The sequence below is a fragment of the Macaca mulatta genome, chromosome 7, assembly GCF_049350105.2.
Source record: "Macaca mulatta isolate MMU2019108-1 chromosome 7, T2T-MMU8v2.0, whole genome shotgun sequence".
NCBI lineage: Eukaryota > Metazoa > Chordata > Mammalia > Primates > Cercopithecidae > Macaca > Macaca mulatta.
In genome coordinates, this window is record NC_133412.1 from 99,909,926 (window position 1) to 99,928,015 (window position 18,090).

Genomic DNA, 18,090 nt, shown 5'->3' on the forward strand with positions numbered 1-18,090 from the left:
CAGAAGCTATTGTAAAGAAACTGAGACTCAGAATGGTTAAGTAAAGCATCCTAATTCACATGATTATAGAACAAAAGAACTGGGACTCAAACTAAGGCCCTCTGATTTCAGTACACATATTTGTAACTGTTATGCCATACTGTCTCCAAGTAAGCATATTATTAATATTATTATCAGGTACAAGAACATATTATGTAGAAAATGCCAGGGTTGTTCAATGCTTCTTTTCAACATTTCTGTTATTAACAGTTTAATTTTCTCACTGGGCTCTTTAAGTTCTCTATCTATAAACCTGTTTTATATGTGTGTGTCTGTACATGTACATGCAGGTAACAATGAATAAAATTTTGAATTTTTATAAATAACATAATTTCTGCCGGGCACGGTGGCTCACGCCTGTAATCCCAGCAATTTGGGAGGCTGAGGCAGGTGGATCACCTGAGGTCAGGAGTTCGAGACCAGCCTGACCAACATGGCGAAACCCTGTCTCTACTAAAAATACAAAAATTAGCTGGGCGTGGTGGTAGGTGCCCGTAATCCCAGCTGCTTGGGAGGTTGAGGCAGGAGAATCGCTTGAGCCCAGGAGGCGGAGGTTGCAGTGAACCGAGATCACGCCATTGCACTCCAGCCTGGGCGACAAGAGGGAGACTCTGTCTCAATAAATAAATAAATAAATAAATAAACAAACAAACAAACAAACAAACAAATAAATAATTTCTTCAGGTGAATTGTTAGACTAGTGTCCAATAAGTTCCTTTTTTTGATAAGTCATTTATTCAATAGGTGATCTTTATGGATAACATTGTGGCAAAGATAAATGAATACACTACAGGAGATCAGGTGGATATTCATCCAAGTTAGGTTTGAACAATGATATCGAAAAATTGGCCCCTTTTGGTGAGACCCCAAGAGAGATACTTTTAAGAATGCTCATGTTTCCATGTGTGCAAGCAAACTCTGCTATTACTTAAGTGGCATATGGCTGTGAAATCAGAGATCAGGTCTTGCTAGGCTGCCAAGATTACGTGTGGACACTGAAAATATGGAAAATCAATAAATGAGCAAGATACAAGGAAACCTTGTGGTTGAGTGTTAGCATAGTTTGTGAATTGCTAGTAGAGTTGAGAAGTGTTGACTACTGAACTAGCTTGTTGCACAGTTACAACATGCAAAACATATTTAAAGAGTATAAAAGGGGTTTAACACATTTAAAATTATCCTATTTCTGTGTGTACTTCCCTTTGTGTGATTTTTTTTTCTTTTTGAATATTGTCATTTTAGGTTAATAGTATACGGCTTTATAGTCATTGAAGTCAGTATAAATTTAATAAAATGAAAATTGAACATTTACCTGATGTGACTGCAATTTGCTATTCAAAGTCTCGTCCACAGACCAGCAGCACTGTCATCAAAAAGGAGAGTATTAGAAATGTATAATGACTGGCCCCACCCAAGCCTGACTGAATTAAAATATTTGTTTTAACAAGGTTTTAAATTTTAACCAGAGAGAATAACAGAGAAAATGTAAAGTTATTGTCTAGAAGCCACCAAATTGCAATCTTATTATTAACCAGGTTGATTTTTTAAAATACTGTCAAAGAAAGTAAATTATGTACTAAAATAAAATGGGAAATAAGATGAGAGGAAACTCATTTAATATATATCTGATTTGCAGTTAATGTCCAGAGCAGTGTGAAGAGAGATTTATTTTTTAATGGTCAAAATAGATGAGAAGATGTAGTAAACCCACTACTATTTTTCAGTTGATAATCCTATTCTCAAATTAGCATATTTTTGGTATTTAATGCATTTAAAAGGGAGATATTACAAACCTAGACTGAACCATTAATCAAAGTGTAATTAGCAAATAAAATAGCTTTGGAAATAAGAACAGAATGAACATTAATATCAGTAACGTGCTAATTGTCTTTCCTTTCTGTTGACTTTAGGAAGATTTGGGCCATAAGCTATTTATAAGAATGAGACTTAGTGCTGCTATTTGATGCCTTAATTTCATATCTTTACAATAAGCCAAAAAATATATTTGTTCAAATTACATTCAATTTAAAATTGATATTAATTTACGTAAACTTTGATAGGATTCATGTCTGGTGAGATATCCATGGTGAATATGCTGCCAAAAATGCTAAGTATAATAGAGACTATGATAAAGTTCTTGAACATTTTCTTTTGGAGAGGATTTTTATGAAACTAGTTGTCATGTCTGTGTTCAAATGGCTTTTAATTTATTGTTTAATTAAATATAATTAATTACAATTCAGTAATTAATTACCAAATTAATTACTATTGAGTCAAAGAATCCTCTGTCAAATAACTTCTTAATTTATGTTGTTGTCTTTTTTTCTCTTATTTTGATGGGCCAGCATAAGGAACACAAGTCCTGTTAGTCTAAATGTGTGTGTGTGTGTGTGTGTGTGCACACAAAGCTTTGCATTTGATCCAACATCATGCTCAGTGTGGTTCTTCAGTATTGCGACTTCTGATATGTACTTATTTCTGTGTTTTAATTTCTATGATCATTGATATTCAGTGACTGAAGAAGTTATCTTTTACGGACACACTCTGAAGGAAGAGTGTGACCTACTGATCTTTCCAAAATGAGCATGTAGTTGGAAGCTTTGCAGTTTTTCACAAAGCCAGTCACTCCTTGATATAATTTGTCCAAACTTGGAGGCTGCCTGGGCAATTGTCGTGTTCCTCAATATCTAATTCCTAGTATCAGAGACCACCTTTCATCTTCTTCAGTGTCATCAGCCTCCCAACATCATGATTTTAAGGATACAGGAAAGCCCCTTTACTTTCAGGAAGCTTCTCTACTGCTTACCAATAGATAGAAGTTTTTTTTTTTTCAATTATTTAACATTTTTGTCTTTTATAATACATCTATTTAAATGTGAAACTTTATATAATTAGGAATGAACCTTAAAATGACAAATGTAATTATTAATATTCACATGTATAGCATCCAAAATCATTTTGGTTACTACAATTTGTGAAACATTGACTTCTGTTTTGGAGAGTTATTTTTCTGAGAAAAAAGTTGTGTAGAATAGCTTGAGAGCTCAATGGACTGAATAAGCTAAATGCTCCTAGTGTGTTGAATTGGGGGAGCCTAAATCCAATGGCAAGTGTCGTTGGAAAAAGTGTCCAATGACAAGTGTGTTCTAGAAAAGCAGAGGAATATTTGAGATGCACACACAGAAACAGGGGAGAAGTCAATGTGAAAAAGGAGGAAGAGATAGGACTGATGCATCTGCAAGCCAAGAAATGCCAAGAATTGCTAGCAGCCGCCAGAAACTGAAAGAGGCAAGGAAGGACCCTTCCCTAGAGTGTCCCTCTTTGGAAGGACCATGACCCTGCCAAACCCCTTGCTTTCATATTTCTGGCCTCCAGATCTGTGATAGGATAAATTTCTGTTTTTTTTAAGCCACTGAGTTTGTGGTCATTTATAATGTCAGTCCTAGGAAACTAATACACTGTTGTACCAATCGATTCCCAAATCTAATGAGTTAACAAGATACATGTTTATTGCTTACATCATAATCTGATGTCTTGACAGATAGGACTCTGCTCCATGCAGTCATTCACCGACCCAGGTTATGTCCACCAGGTGGTCCTACCATTCTCAAGAACTGGCTTCTAACATCTCTGCAAAAGGGAAAAAAGAGAATAGATTATCATACAGATGTTTTTTCGACCATGTGTGAAACTGGCATACATCACTTTTACTCACAGGAATACTCGGATGGCCAGGATTCAATCATAGAACCTCAAACTAATCAACATAATGTATGAAAAATGTACTCTTCTTGAAAGTCAAGAAAGTTGCTTTTGGTGAACACATAGCATTTTCTCTGCCAAAGTCTGTACTTCCAATGTGAAATAACTACTTCACTCTTACTTCTACACATAGAAAACATTAATGAACTCTCCATTGAGGTGGACAAAATTCATTCAGTCACTGCCTCCAACTCAAAGTCTAGAATCTACTGACGATGTGTTGTTTTTTTCATTGGGTCAGCATCCTATAACCTGAAAAGATTTTTTATCTGGTTCTATCCCTAAAACCCAATAGCATGACAACATTGTCATGTGAAAAGGTAAGAAATGGGCTCCATGTAACAGAAGCTGGCATAGAAAAATTCTAAAACTTGCTTGATGAACATTGTAAAGACTATGTACTTTGTAAGAGGGAGAAGTTTATTGATTAGATGCTAATTCCACTCTCTGCAAGAACCTCTCCTAGGGGGTGCCTGGCTCTGCCTTCTGTGAGGACTGCACAAGTTTTGCAGACTGCCTCTTAGTCTGCTAATGGTTAACACTACCCCCAAATCCTCCAATGTTTTAGACTAAGCTCATTATTTCTTATTTTAAAATAATAGTTTTGTCACAAACAGTATCTTCTAATCTATCTTTCTTGTCATTTATATGGCCTAGTAGCCACACCTAAAGTTCTTTCTGGGATGTAGTTCACAAAGATACTCATTCTTTTAATTCCTCATTCAAGTCTCTGACTCTATGCTTAATGCCAGCTCTATTGAGGCTATCAGGAATTTTAGGAAGGATGGATCCCTCAACTGAATTTGGGCACAAAGCTGAGTCACTCTGTTCAACTGAAAAGTTTCACTGGGTCAGAGACTTTCCTCAATTTTATTTATTACACTTTGGGATCTAGAAGGGGTTAGCAAGGCTCAAAAATTGTAGGTTCTCATTCTCATTTATTTCTGCTTGCAAACTTAGCCACTTTATTCTTAGTCTATCTCTTTCTTGCAACATATTACCAAACACAACAGAAGCAACCAACATATACATTAATGGCTTTGTTTTCTAATCTCTTCCCTTAGATCAAGTTCTGCAGGAACAGGCTATAGGTGATGGTTTACCAAATGTGTTCAATGAACACTCTGATGCCTGTCATGAGTCATGTCCCAGTCAATGTAAGCTGCCCCACCTAAGCAATTCAAGACCTAGCCTTCCATCTTCAGCATGCAGCTCCAGGAGACTGCAGGAGACTTGTAGTGAGAATGCAGGATTGTGGAAGAAGCTTTCTGGCTGAGTCTGGAAATAGCATATGTCAATTATACCCAAATTCCATTAGCCAGAATGCAGAAACATCTACCCAATATAAAAATAGGAGAGGCTAGGCATTATAGTCTTCTTGTATGACCAGGAAAATGACATGGTTTGGGGAAGCACACAGCATTGTTTCAAACCTAGACTCCAGAAATCCTTCTTTTTCTCTGTAGCTAAACAGTCTAAGGTAGTTCCAGTTCAGAGACTGGGGCTAGAAAAGAGTCACGATCAATTCATTCAGACATTCAGAGACCAGGCTGCCAGAAGTCATGTTATCTTCCAGGACACACTAGGCTTTGATATGCAGCCAATAGATAGTAAAAGAGAAGGGAGAAGGCATGCTCATTTTTCAAATATCTGGACCATTAAATAATATACTTTGCTTCCAGCCATTTTATCCCATTAAAAACTAGTCATACAACCCCATTTTGATGCAAATGGAACCTAGAAATGAAGTCCTGAAATGAGTGCCTGCTTCCTAGCAATTATTCCATATGATGGAAGGAGGAGTATTTGAGGCGGGACAGACAAAGGGCCAAAAGTGCCTAAACATGAGTGAAGTATCAAGAAAGGAGAAGACAGCAAGGCTGACATGCTTGCCCACTTTATGTTTTTGGCTAGGATTTGTGATTGATTCTTACAAAAGTAATATATTTCAGTCATTATTTAAGGCTGTGATTACATGGATTAATGACATCAATATATTTAATTATTTATTTAATTATCTAACGTTTTTCTAATCACATTGCCTCACTGTTTAGATGAATGGGTGACCTGCCTCATCAGTTAGCCATGGGTGTGCCTTCTGGTGACTTGGGTGTAAGTGTACATGGCAATAGTGTGGCCTTTTTAGACCACACAGTGAATCATTTTTTCTTTGCATTTTATTTTGTAAAATGTAAATAATGATGAGCCTTTTCTGGGACTGAGAGTAAGATTCCCAGCAGCAGTAAATACCAGCAACAGTGGCAATTTCCACTTAAAAAATCCCCACAAGGTTAGCCCATGGTCTTAACTTCATTGGTAAACATAGCACCTGATGTCCAAGGCAAGCAGAAATCTTGATGATTCATCTACCTTAGCCACCCAACCAGCTAAATTGTGTATTTACCAAGAGTCATATCTATTTTGAAGAAATTATTTTGTATACAGTTGAAATATTGCAGAATGAAATAAAGTTGTTGTTTAAGTTGTTAGGAAGATTTATTATAGAACATTTCCGAAAAGCATTCTGTAGAATTTGTTGAGGGTAAAATGGTTGTAAAGGTTTGGGAAAGTTTATAAAAGTATGAAAAAATAAATCACCTAAAGGATTCTACACTTTTCTTTCCAAGTATCTTTAATTTCTTACTTCATTTTAAGGGAACATAAAATTATATTTATCAAAAATAGGGAAGAGCTGTGGGTTAAGCAAGAAAAATGATGAGAAATTCCAACCAGGAACTCTCCTCTGCTGCTCATAGTAGTAGCAGACGCTGTGGACACTTCATGCTCCATCCACAGCTTTTCTGTGTTCACCTGCACTTTCAGGAGACCGTGCCCAGCAGTTTTATAGCATGACATGCCACACACCTGCATTCCTTTGACTCTCTGCCTGATCATTTCTCTTAGAGATCCAGAAGCTTGCTCAGTCCAGCGCCAAGGCCACCTAAAGTGCTAGGGGTTTAATGCTCCCGAGTAAAACTCTGATTCAATGAGGCATGGAAATCAATGAATAAATATACAGCCAGCTTTCTATCTTTTTAAAATTTCTTTTTGTTATTATTTTTAGGATAGTTTTGAAATACCACACAGTTCCTCAGAGAATTTCAAGTGAGATTGAATTTTACTTTTCACAGCTAAACCTACACCTTGATGACTTTTCTTCCCTTCTCTAAATCATCTTCCCTATTTTATTTGTTGTGCTTTCTGGGACCACTTTCAAACGAGTCACTTGCGCTTTATACTTATCTCAGCGTGTACTTTGTGGGGAGCACAAAATAGGATACCCACCAAAGAAAAAGTTTGGCCATATATGAAAATATCTACAAATAAATCTGTTAATATATCCATTTCTTTATCCATGTCTGTCTGTCCTGTAAATTGTTTAAGATAATTTCTTACCTTAACTGATTTCTTAGAGTAGATGATCAACTTCTAGTGCCAATCATGTTGAATAAGGTTTTGTTCAAGAGCTTTGTGAGATTCAGATGAGCAAAATGACTAAATTCTCAGGTTCTGAATTCACATCCCCGTCCTGCTATTCTTAGGAAATATAATTTTGGACAAATTACTTATCCTTTCTGGACCCAATTTATATTTGTAAAATGGGAAATAACTAGCTATTGGCTCTAGTTATTAGTTTACATTATAATGAAGGGTAAATTGGCTAATGCAGGCAAAAATACCAGTATGATTTAGTTTGTAAACTGCAGATAGTAGATTGTTGGTTTTGACTTTTGAAGATGCCTTGAGCCTTCCAAAATGCATATTGACTTACATATACCAGATGGATCTTTCAGAGCCTGTGGTACATATCATAGCATTTTAGGACTGCAATCAGCTTTAAATTCTAGGGAGACATTTGATGAAAAACACCTGATTAAATGAATGTCTGTGGGCAATTAATTATATCTGCTTTTTGAAATCTAACAGAATATTGTGGGATGGCCCCTGAAAAGCCTAAAAATCATTCTTATTTCCTTTTTTTTTTTTCTTTTTTCAAACCCTCTCATTCTATATTTTATATTCTGGTCAGTGTGAGAATCAACATATTTGACTTCCTTCTCAACTTCTAGATTTTATAATTTACTGACATAGAACTTGATAAGTGTATTTGTTGTAGTTTTGTTGTTTAAAACTATGCATTAACAACATGAGGCATTCGCTTCGTTTGGCTAGTGAATCTCTGCTGTTGGTTTAAAGCAAGTATAATCACCAGCTCACCCAATTTAGCTCCAATTCTCTGCAAACTTTTGGATATTGTGCTGAGCAGATTTAGTGCAAATTCTATAGCGTGCTGTTTTTTATGCCACATGAACATTTTCTATGGGATCCACAGAATTATTTCAAAATGATAATGTCCTTGATCTCAAGGTATCTCAAATGAAGAGAACTTTTATGGATTAACATATAAAAGAACGTGGTTATATAAAGCCTAAAAAGTCACCATCTATTTTGGATGAAGCATTTATAGCTCATTTTATGCAAGCACTGATAGGAAAGTGCTAAAGTACAAGCACTAATCCAGGAGTGGTTTTGCTGTATAGTAGAAATGTGCTAGTGAGAAAAAAATTAGGGGCAGAAAGATTAGCTTTCTTTCTTTTGTATTTCTTCGTCATAGAAATCTGTATTAAGAAAAGAGATTTCTGGCCGGGCGCGGTGGCTCAAGCCTGTAATCCCAGCACTTTGGGAGGCCGAGACGGGCGGATCACGAGGTCAGGAGATCGAGACCATCCTGGCTAACACGGTGAAACCCCGTCTCTATTAAGAAATACAAAAAACTAGCCGAGCGAGGTGGCGGGCGCCTGTAGTCCCAGCTACTCGGGAGGCTGAGCCAGGAGAATGGCTAAACCCGGGAGGCGGAGCTTGCAGTGAGCTGAGATCTGGCCACTGCACTCCAGCCTGGGTGACAGAGTGAGACTCCGTCTCAAAAAAAAAAAAAAAAAAAAAAAAAAAAGAAAAGAGATTTCAAGAGCCTTTGAACAAGAAGAGAGCGGAAGAATGACATAACTGAACAAGAGAGATGGCGAGCAGGGTTTCCTGAATGCTGTGAGCAGAACAATTGGACAGATGAGGGAAGTCTGTGACAATCCAGTGGAATCACACAGTGTGTTTAAGTAAAGCTTCCTTTGCTCAAAATAAATTTTAAAAGGAAATTAAATTCTAACCACGTCTTAGGTATAAAATGACCCTTTTCTCATCTAGCCTCATTCTCTGAAGGTATACAAGAATGTTTCACGTACCTGCAAAATTGAAAGAGCCGACTAAACTTTCCTTGTCTATTACATGTTGATTTTTACACAAAAAGAAGAGAAGAAAGCCTTCAAATTATCACAACATTTCAGTTAGTAGTTTTTGATAGTCTTTGGGTGGGCTATTTCGGAACAGAAAGTAGACAGTTTTTCCTCAGGACGATTACAGCCCAGAGCAGCTAAGTTCTTTTCAAAATTTCATAATGCTGGATTGCTTTAGGTAAGTTATCTAAGTTACCAATTATGTTTTAAATGTAATAAAAGTCAGTCCTTCTACTCTTGGAGGCAGAGATGCTATAGCTTGTTTAAAAGTTCTTGCCTTATTAACGAATGCTAATTATGAGTAATGGAAGTCAAATTAGTTTTCATTTCTCAAATAGCTGTACTGTATTTGCAAAGAATTTTAGAGAAATTGAATTAATTTAAGTTTGTTTTAATTATAATTTGTTTTCATAACAGCCAACTGACAGGTGATACTTGCACTTGCTTGAATTACATCCACAGTTAATGTTTTCATGTTTGTAGCTGTATAAATTATTTTAGCTCAATGATAATATTTAGTCATAAAATAAAACATATAAATACTTTTAAAACAGACTGAAGTTGTTTATTCCCTAAATAGATTATTACCTATTGGGCATGCACTTAACATCTGTGATATCTAATATAAAAATCCAAATTACCTTGAGTACTACTGCTGCATTTCATAAAGACCTTACATTTTCCTCTTGTGAATCAGATTGCCTCATTTAACAAATAAAAATAAAGAATGCCACTATATTTTCCCCCTACCTCACTGTTACTTCAATTGTTATGTTACATGTATTTAGTTTCAAAAAATGGTAGAACCTTAAAAAAAAAAAAAAAAAGGAAATTTACTTTTCCGGTCAACTCACCATAAAGCTACCCAGGGGTAGATATGCCTAATCCTAGATTTAAAAATAGAATCTCTCTTTGGGAGGTCCAGGTGGGACGATGGCTTGAGCCCAGGACTCTGAGGTTATAATGAGCTATGATCACACCTCTGCACTCCAGCCTGGGTGACAAAATTAATTAAAATAACAATAAAGAATCTCTCATTGGATATACTATGATTGCTTATAGATCTAGTTCCAGCTCTATTCAGGTGAAATGCAGTGGAGAAAGTGGAGAGAAGTGTAATTATCATGAGGGCATATTACATGCTTAGAATTAGTAATCTGAAAGGTTCTTTCCTTCTTTTTAAACTCCACTGGAAGCAATATCTCATGGAAAGAAAAAATGAAATCTTAGGTTATAGGAATTAAAAGGGGATATCTGGTTAGAGATTGTGGGATAAATCAGCACTCATCTTCCATGAAGTTTAAGTAGTATTTCTGAGGTTTCTAGGTATTTTTCTTAATCAACATTTATTGTTTAACCCATTTCTATACCAAACTGGAAGATGCTTACAAAGTCTCAATCTTTATCAAAGGACTTTAATTGATTTCTAATTCTAGTACTGCATAATAAAATCCCAATTCTGCCACATATTAACTATATGACCTTGGGTGGGCCTTGATTTACTAATCTGTGATACTAGACTTGATTAATTTGTTTTTAACTAGAGTTAACACTTCTTGCTGAATTAGAGTCTCAACACAAATGAGATTTTTAAATGAATTAAATTGACATTTATATCAACTTATCTTTGGGTTCTCTTTTGGTTTTTTCATGTCATTGTTTCATCTACCCATTTTAAGATGTTACCTTGATCAGATGTGTGAATACAGAATTGATAAAAATATTGTGAAATTTGCTTTTCCCATAGAGCAGATATTTGGCATACAATAGTTCTATTAAGCACTTCTGAAAACTTTGTTCTCCTCCATCTTATTTTCCTCCTTCATATTCTCTTGTTTGTTTAACCTCATACTCTTAAATAAAAGATTACCAGAAGGTCAGTGGATTTTATCATTTTTTTGCTAAATGTTTATTTACTTATATATTTGTTGTTAGTTTTCCCTGACAAGTAGGGAAGGAGCTCAAATGGAACTCCTGCTATAGGAGTTTTCTCTTTTGCTTAGCGGATCTTTCTTTTGAAAACATTTCATTTTGATACCTAAATACATTTCAAAATAATACTATATAAAAGAAATTGTAAACCATTAACTGGATAGGCATGTAATATATGAATGCATTACCTATAGACCTGGTATAGTGTAGCAGTGTATAATACTCTGACTCCAGGTGTATACAATATTGCTTAGTAATTTGGACATAAACAATTTTTGGATTACTTACAATAGTCAAATAAAAGATATTTGTTGACATTTCTCACTTCTAAAATGGTTTCATTATTTTAAACAGATGGTATATGATAGCATGAAATTCTTTTTCTAGGAGTGCTACTTTCCAATCTCACATGATTGTTAACAAAATATTTCTTATCATTCCTTAGAAGATCGTTTTAGTCTCACTCTCCCTGAAGTTTGCTTCTGACATCTGCAGTGAACATCAAGAATATGTGTTTTTTGAAGACAAGAAATTGATCTCTTCAGTCTATGCTGTGGCTCACTGCAGGGTCCTTACTCACATGGTTGGCTAGACACATTCCCCTATCCATGTGAACACCAGGCTTCAAGAATTCCTGTCTGAGCAGCATTTGCCTTTCGCCAGAAGAAGGAGTGGATAATGTTTAAGGACAAGAATAATGGAATAATGTTTAATGGTGGATTATTTTAACGAATGAGAACAAAACTTCCTGGAGAAGAGATTTTAATAATGTTTTTGTTTCTAAGTTTCTGAGGCATTTCAAAAATATCAGTGGCAATGGTCTTCCCAGTAAATGCTGTCTACCCTCTCCATGAAGGCACAGTCCACAGGTTTTATTATCAACTTAATTTCATGAGAGACAACAATGTTAAAAATAGTCAAATTGTTTGTCCACATGTTTTCGCAGGTCTATCAGAATCTTATTTAATTTCAGACAAAAATATGTCTCAAATATATGGCTGTTTCATTAGGGAAAAAAAGACAATATGTTATCATTTTTGGATTTCTTTATGATTGCAAATTTGAATAGAGAGTTGAAATTATAATCTGGGGATTCTGCCAAAATCCTATTCTTGAGACAAATATTTTCAACCTGAGTTATTCCTATTGGTTGCCTTTATTGCTCACATTCATTTCACAACTACTTTTCTGCCATATCATTTTTCTTGAATTGATGTATACTTAAAGACACTCTTATAAGAGATAAATGTTTCTTTCTTAGTAGCTAGCTTTCAGACATAGTACTATGTGCTTACACATTCACCTAAAAGCCTGTTTATGAAAATAGGCATTCATAATACATTGGACTACCATTTTTTTTTAATGCTACTCTATGGCAATGGGATAGTTACTTTGCTGGAAAAGGTTCTTGAATACTATTGAAGTTTTATCAGTTTCTGTCTGACAAGAAATAGCTTGGGTTGCCTATGAATGGAATGGGCCTATAACCTACATAAACATCAGATAGTATGTGACCCCTTAAGATACTTTTGAGATATGATAAAACATGTCAAGGTATGAAGGGATACTATCTCAGTAACCTTCGAACCACAGAGTATTAGTTTTGAAAGATTAATCTTAATAGATTTTGAATCAATTTACGCTATTTGAACACACAATGAGACAGCAAGGTGCTTCTCTATTCTATTTATACTTCCTGAAGGTTAACTTTTGAAATGTGTGTGTACTTTGCATTTGGAGAGCTGTCAGATGATTTTTAAGACTAGAAAACAGATTACATTTTGAGATTGCATTTCGTATCCCCACAGACAGTTTACATTTGAGCAGAAAGTTGAGTTTTTAGATGTAAAAGTGAAAGAAATTTTACATTTTTACTTAATAGCTTTTGGAAAGTTAAGTAACACAGATTGCATTAGCTAAGCCACAGGTAGAAAAATAATTCTTTAAAGTATTTAACTACATCTTAAAAACTGCTATGCTCCCACATTACATTGGTTGTTCAATTTAAAATACATGATTTTTAAGTTGTGAAAAATATTCTGGGGCATATATTTTTACAGAAATTCTTCAGTTCAGCTTGTATGTTTTATGCATGAACACTTGCAGTGGCAAGCCAAAATGACTTATTAGAAAGGGTGAATTTTCTGTAAGCACCTGAGCATTTGGGTGATCTATGTTTTTGGAATAGCACTAGCTTAACTAGATGTGAGAGGGTTAGATATTTTGGGAAGTAGGGTCATTAGCATAATGTGGGTTCTTCTGAAGCAGGGGGAATGTAGGTGATCTAAACGCAATCAAGGTCACGAAGCAGCAGCTGATGTTCAAGTCAGCTAACATTCTTTTTGATTTAGGCCACCTTGATAGAAGGATTTTTTTTTTCTTTCAAAATGTGTGTAATGATGCTAAGTCCATTCCCAGATTATATAAGCAAAGCGATCATTATACTAGCAAATATGTCTTTGTAGAGCCTATTTTGTGAATGTTTGTGATTTCACACATATGCAATTAAGATAGCAAATAAGCCAGTTTAAAGAAAAGGCAAATTCACTGTCACAGTATGAAGTCATTCTTTTTAGTTCCTAAAATTCCTTTCTAAGCAATGATCCTTAATGACAGTGGATAAGATGTTGTCTTTCCTAAGAAAGAAGCAGTGACACGATAAGATGGCTATGGCATGATTTGTGATATTTTCTTTCAGGAGCTTTTATAGTTAATAAATAAACCTAATTATAACTCACCCACAAGAAATTCTGACAATATGAAGTTGACGACTGCTAAAACTCAGCAGGTTTGTAGTGTTTTCCAGCAGCTATTTTGGGCTACTTTATGAAGGGTGTGAAACGAAGATCAGTCAATCAAATCAGGGTGACATTCATTTATAAGACTTGTGAGAAGACTAAAGATAAGGTTTAAAGTGCAGTTCAATTATAAAACTGATTCAGAGAAATGATGTGGGCTAGACTATTCATTTTCACTCCTTGTCCTCTAGGTCAGACGTGGTTTGATGTGTAAGTCCAGAGCTGCAATAGGCAAATTAAAGAATTACTAATACAAAATCACAAAGAGTGGAAGAGCCTAGTTTTTCACCTCTGCCCTCTGACATCATCGTGAGAAAAACATAATTTATGTCATTACCTTAAGATAACATTGCATGATTACATCTGAGGCTGATACAAAAATTAAAGATTTATGTGGATATAATATGTGACAGAGGGGTTCAAAAGTTCCCTGAAGCCTGTCTCAGATTGATAAAACTTGCTTTAGAGGAAACTCAGCTGTAGGCTATTCTCTATCTTTTTTTTTTTTTTTTTTACCTGAAACAGTGTATCTGTAATTCCATACAATTTTATTTCTACACCCATATCAATTCTTTCAGTCTTTCTCATAGATCCTCTTTCCCAGTCATTTCCATTGCTCTACTTTGTACATGTTCCAAGGTTTCCACAAGCCTCTTAGTAGTGGAGACACAAGCACCAATAAGGATCTTTATATGAGCCAAGTTGAATGGAATCCCACTTGTTTTTCCCGCTGTTGCAACAACTCTGTGGGACTGTCAAGGAGAAAATAAATATTTGTTACTTTTGGTAATGAAAAAAGTATGTGTGACTCAGCAACACATGGGGAGCAGATGTGTTGAGTAAGAGCCCACTCCTGTGCAACAGACCTGTCACTAAGTGAGGCTATAAATAGAGAAAAATTAGGAGAGAATAAACTGCATCTCTGATTCTGCTCAATCACATTTAAACTAGAATTACTAAAGTTTTTGTTTCTGATGTAAGAAAAATTCTGCTCTGCATAGGTGTCTGGTCAACATGTGCTTAAATGAACCAGGCAGTCCCTCCACCCTTACCACCCCACACACAGGCAGTCTGAACAATGGGAGTCCCTGGGATGTTGAAACACATAAAAGTTCAAAGGGTGGATATCTTGCTCTAGAAATTGCTGGATTGAGCTGATTATGTTGACCATCTCTTCCTTTTTCATTCTAGTAGATGAGAGCTGAAATTTTACCTTGGACTTGCCTGGGCGTTTTTCACAGGGAAGGGGACTGAGTTCCCAGTTGGTAAAGTAAATGCTTGTAAAAGCCATGTTCTACTGGATCAAAGTCAGCCCTAGAAAGTTGGCCACCTCTCTTCCCAGCTAAAATTGTTCAGCCTGGGGGTTGGTAAGAAAACTGGATTTGGATTAATAAATAACTCTAAGAAATCAAATGTGTAGAGTTTACTAAAGAGCTGCCACTTGGACAGTAAGTATCCTTTTTGCAGGTGTAAATTTCCTAGAAATAATTCACTTGCAGTTTTGCAATATGACTTTTTGAAGCTCATATTTATACTTTGATACTTATGTCGGGGAATTTTTTTCATCACACTTGTGAAAATTCAATGGAAAATACCTGTTCCGGTGTCTTATAATTTGCCGGGTAAATTATCTGTACACATAATGATGGACTAAAAAGAAGGCAGAGCAATTCTAAAGGTCCTAGGACAAGGCCAACTATATTATCATCTCTTGAAGTCTAGAAGCCAGCCTTAGTCATCTCCATATATGACAAAACAATATAATATTGTCTAGAATATAATCTATGCTCACTGTATATTTGTAGGATGACATGAACAATTCTCTCATAGCTACCTACTATTAGAATGAGATTTTGACACTCTCCCAAAACCTAATTCTGGAGTATTCCTGTCTCAAGACAATTCTTGGTTGTTTCACAAGGAAGTGCTCCTTAGAATTAAAACTTGAAAGGAAAGAAAAAACTGAGAAGGCTGAATATTAAAATGATATTTTGTTATGGTATCTCATAAGGTATGTTCTTTTATTTCAAAATAAAAATAGCGTTAAATGAAATAGCTGTGGTGGCTACATTGTGATGGAACATATTCACTGTCTGAAGTCAATCAGTAATGGAAACATTACTTTGATATCTGTACTGCAATAAAAAATTGACAATTTTTTTCTATATACCGCACACAAAATGCTGATTAACTCTCATGTTATTTAGGTAGGAGTCTCCGCTCCAAGGCAGAATTGATTAGAGTGGCATTCTTTGCTTCTGCCCTCCCCTCTCCTCCTGCTTTTTTCTTTTATACTTGATTGCCAAGACTGCTTCTTCACTGAAAATTACACTTGTTTGAGAATGCCTTACTGACAGACATAGCAGGAGCAGGTAATTTGCAGAATCACTTAACTAAACTGCATTGCAAAGAAATCTAGCAGCCAACTTTTGTCAATGGCAGACACCTGAGTTATTACCCTAGGCAGAATTCTTGCTTCTCAGGCCTGTGTATGATAGGCATTTTATAAGCTCTTTATCCAAATGCTGTAAAGCTAAGGTCAATAAACCTTTGGGTGAACTACAGTCAAGAATAATTTTATTTTCATGTACTTCATGGAAATCAAAACAAAAAAAATACTCATTCTTTATAAAAGCAAGTTTCCCTTCTTATGTTTTACTGGTTTTATAGTCCCCAATTTTTCAATCCCCTTCCAATATCTTGAGTTAACTTCCAGTCTCCCAGAACCTCACTCTTCTTTCCTCTCTCTTTCCTCATTTACCACAGGCACCAAAGTGTCCTATATGAATATCTCTTTCTCAAAATTTAATATACAATTCCACTGGCCTTACTTACAAATATGCTGTTTTCTTATTGCATGGAAAAATAATAGGTCTCTCGTTGAGTAATAATGCAAAATAATTATCCATGTACAAATTACTTACATGCATTATGGAAACACACTCCACCATGATTATTGCCTATTGACATAAAATGTCAGTTCCAAACCCAAAGTTCCACCTGAAATTTTAATGGTTGTTTTAATTTTCTCTTAAGAATAAATATCCTGTTTCCTCACTGCTTCATTGTTAGCTCAGTTTTATTTTCAGATGTTGATCTCTTACTGAACCTTGCTGACATATGCACATGTGCTCTCTGATACCCCCATATTCTGTGGTACATCATATGTGACATCACCAGTTCCCCATCTATCTTCTGTCTTGTCCCAAACCAAGCCTTGCTCATGATAAAAATTCTGTAACTGCCATCATCTTGGAAATGTCATGACATTCATGGATCAATAAAATCTTTTCCCAGGGAGGATGAGAAATATATGAAAAGAGCTTACTAGATACAAACAATTTCCTTTAGAGGTTCAATGAATGAGTAAGAAATCTGTGTGAGAGTAATTTCAGGAAGGGGGTGTTGGATGACTGCAGAAGGGGACTGACAAAGTGAGTGATAGGAGTGAGGGTATGGGGAGAAAGGGAGTTCAATTTCAGTTGCCTGCAAGACTTCTTCATCTTAGAGATTATTTTCCTTAAAGAAGTGCACGTGAAAGGATGAAGAAACTGCAGAGGCTCTTTCTTCATCAGGGACTGTGAAGTGCAGAGGCTCCTCAGTGGCCCCCACGTCTCTGCAGTTTACTAGGCCATACCAAGATATAATGAGGTGCTTTGTATGCGCTGTGCATGAGAGAGAAAATCAGCTCACCAAATGACTTTTTTTGTGGGTAATGACTTACAGTCAGGGGGCAGTTTTGCGAATTTGAGGGAACATAAGGATTCTGGAAGGAGTGCTATGTGTCCAGGGAATGGAATAGAAAACAAAAAAGGATTCTGATATTCGTACTCTCAATGTCACCCTAGAGCAAATAAAGAAGGAGAAGAATTGTGTTATAAAGGCTGTGACATCAGAAGGATGAGCAAAGCAATTTTACAGTTATAGTTAGAAAATCATTAAACGCTGATGTTTAATAGGTAGCTGAAATGAAGAAGGTAAGCAGAATGTCAAGGTCCTTTTAAAGAGCTTAAAGATTACAAAACAAATAAAAGGTCCTGGCAGCTTCTCAGACACTTGCAGGCTGGAGAATTCACAGAGCAACAAGGTATATGGGTTTTCCTCCTTTCCTTCCCTTGAACACAAACAAATGTGAACAAAAAGGGTACAAGTGTGTGCAGCAACAACGTCTCAAATGTGCCTGATGAGATCTTTCAAATTGACACATTTTCTGGAATTAAAGTATTTTAGCTTATTACTTTCTGTGAATTTCAATACAAACAATTCAGTTA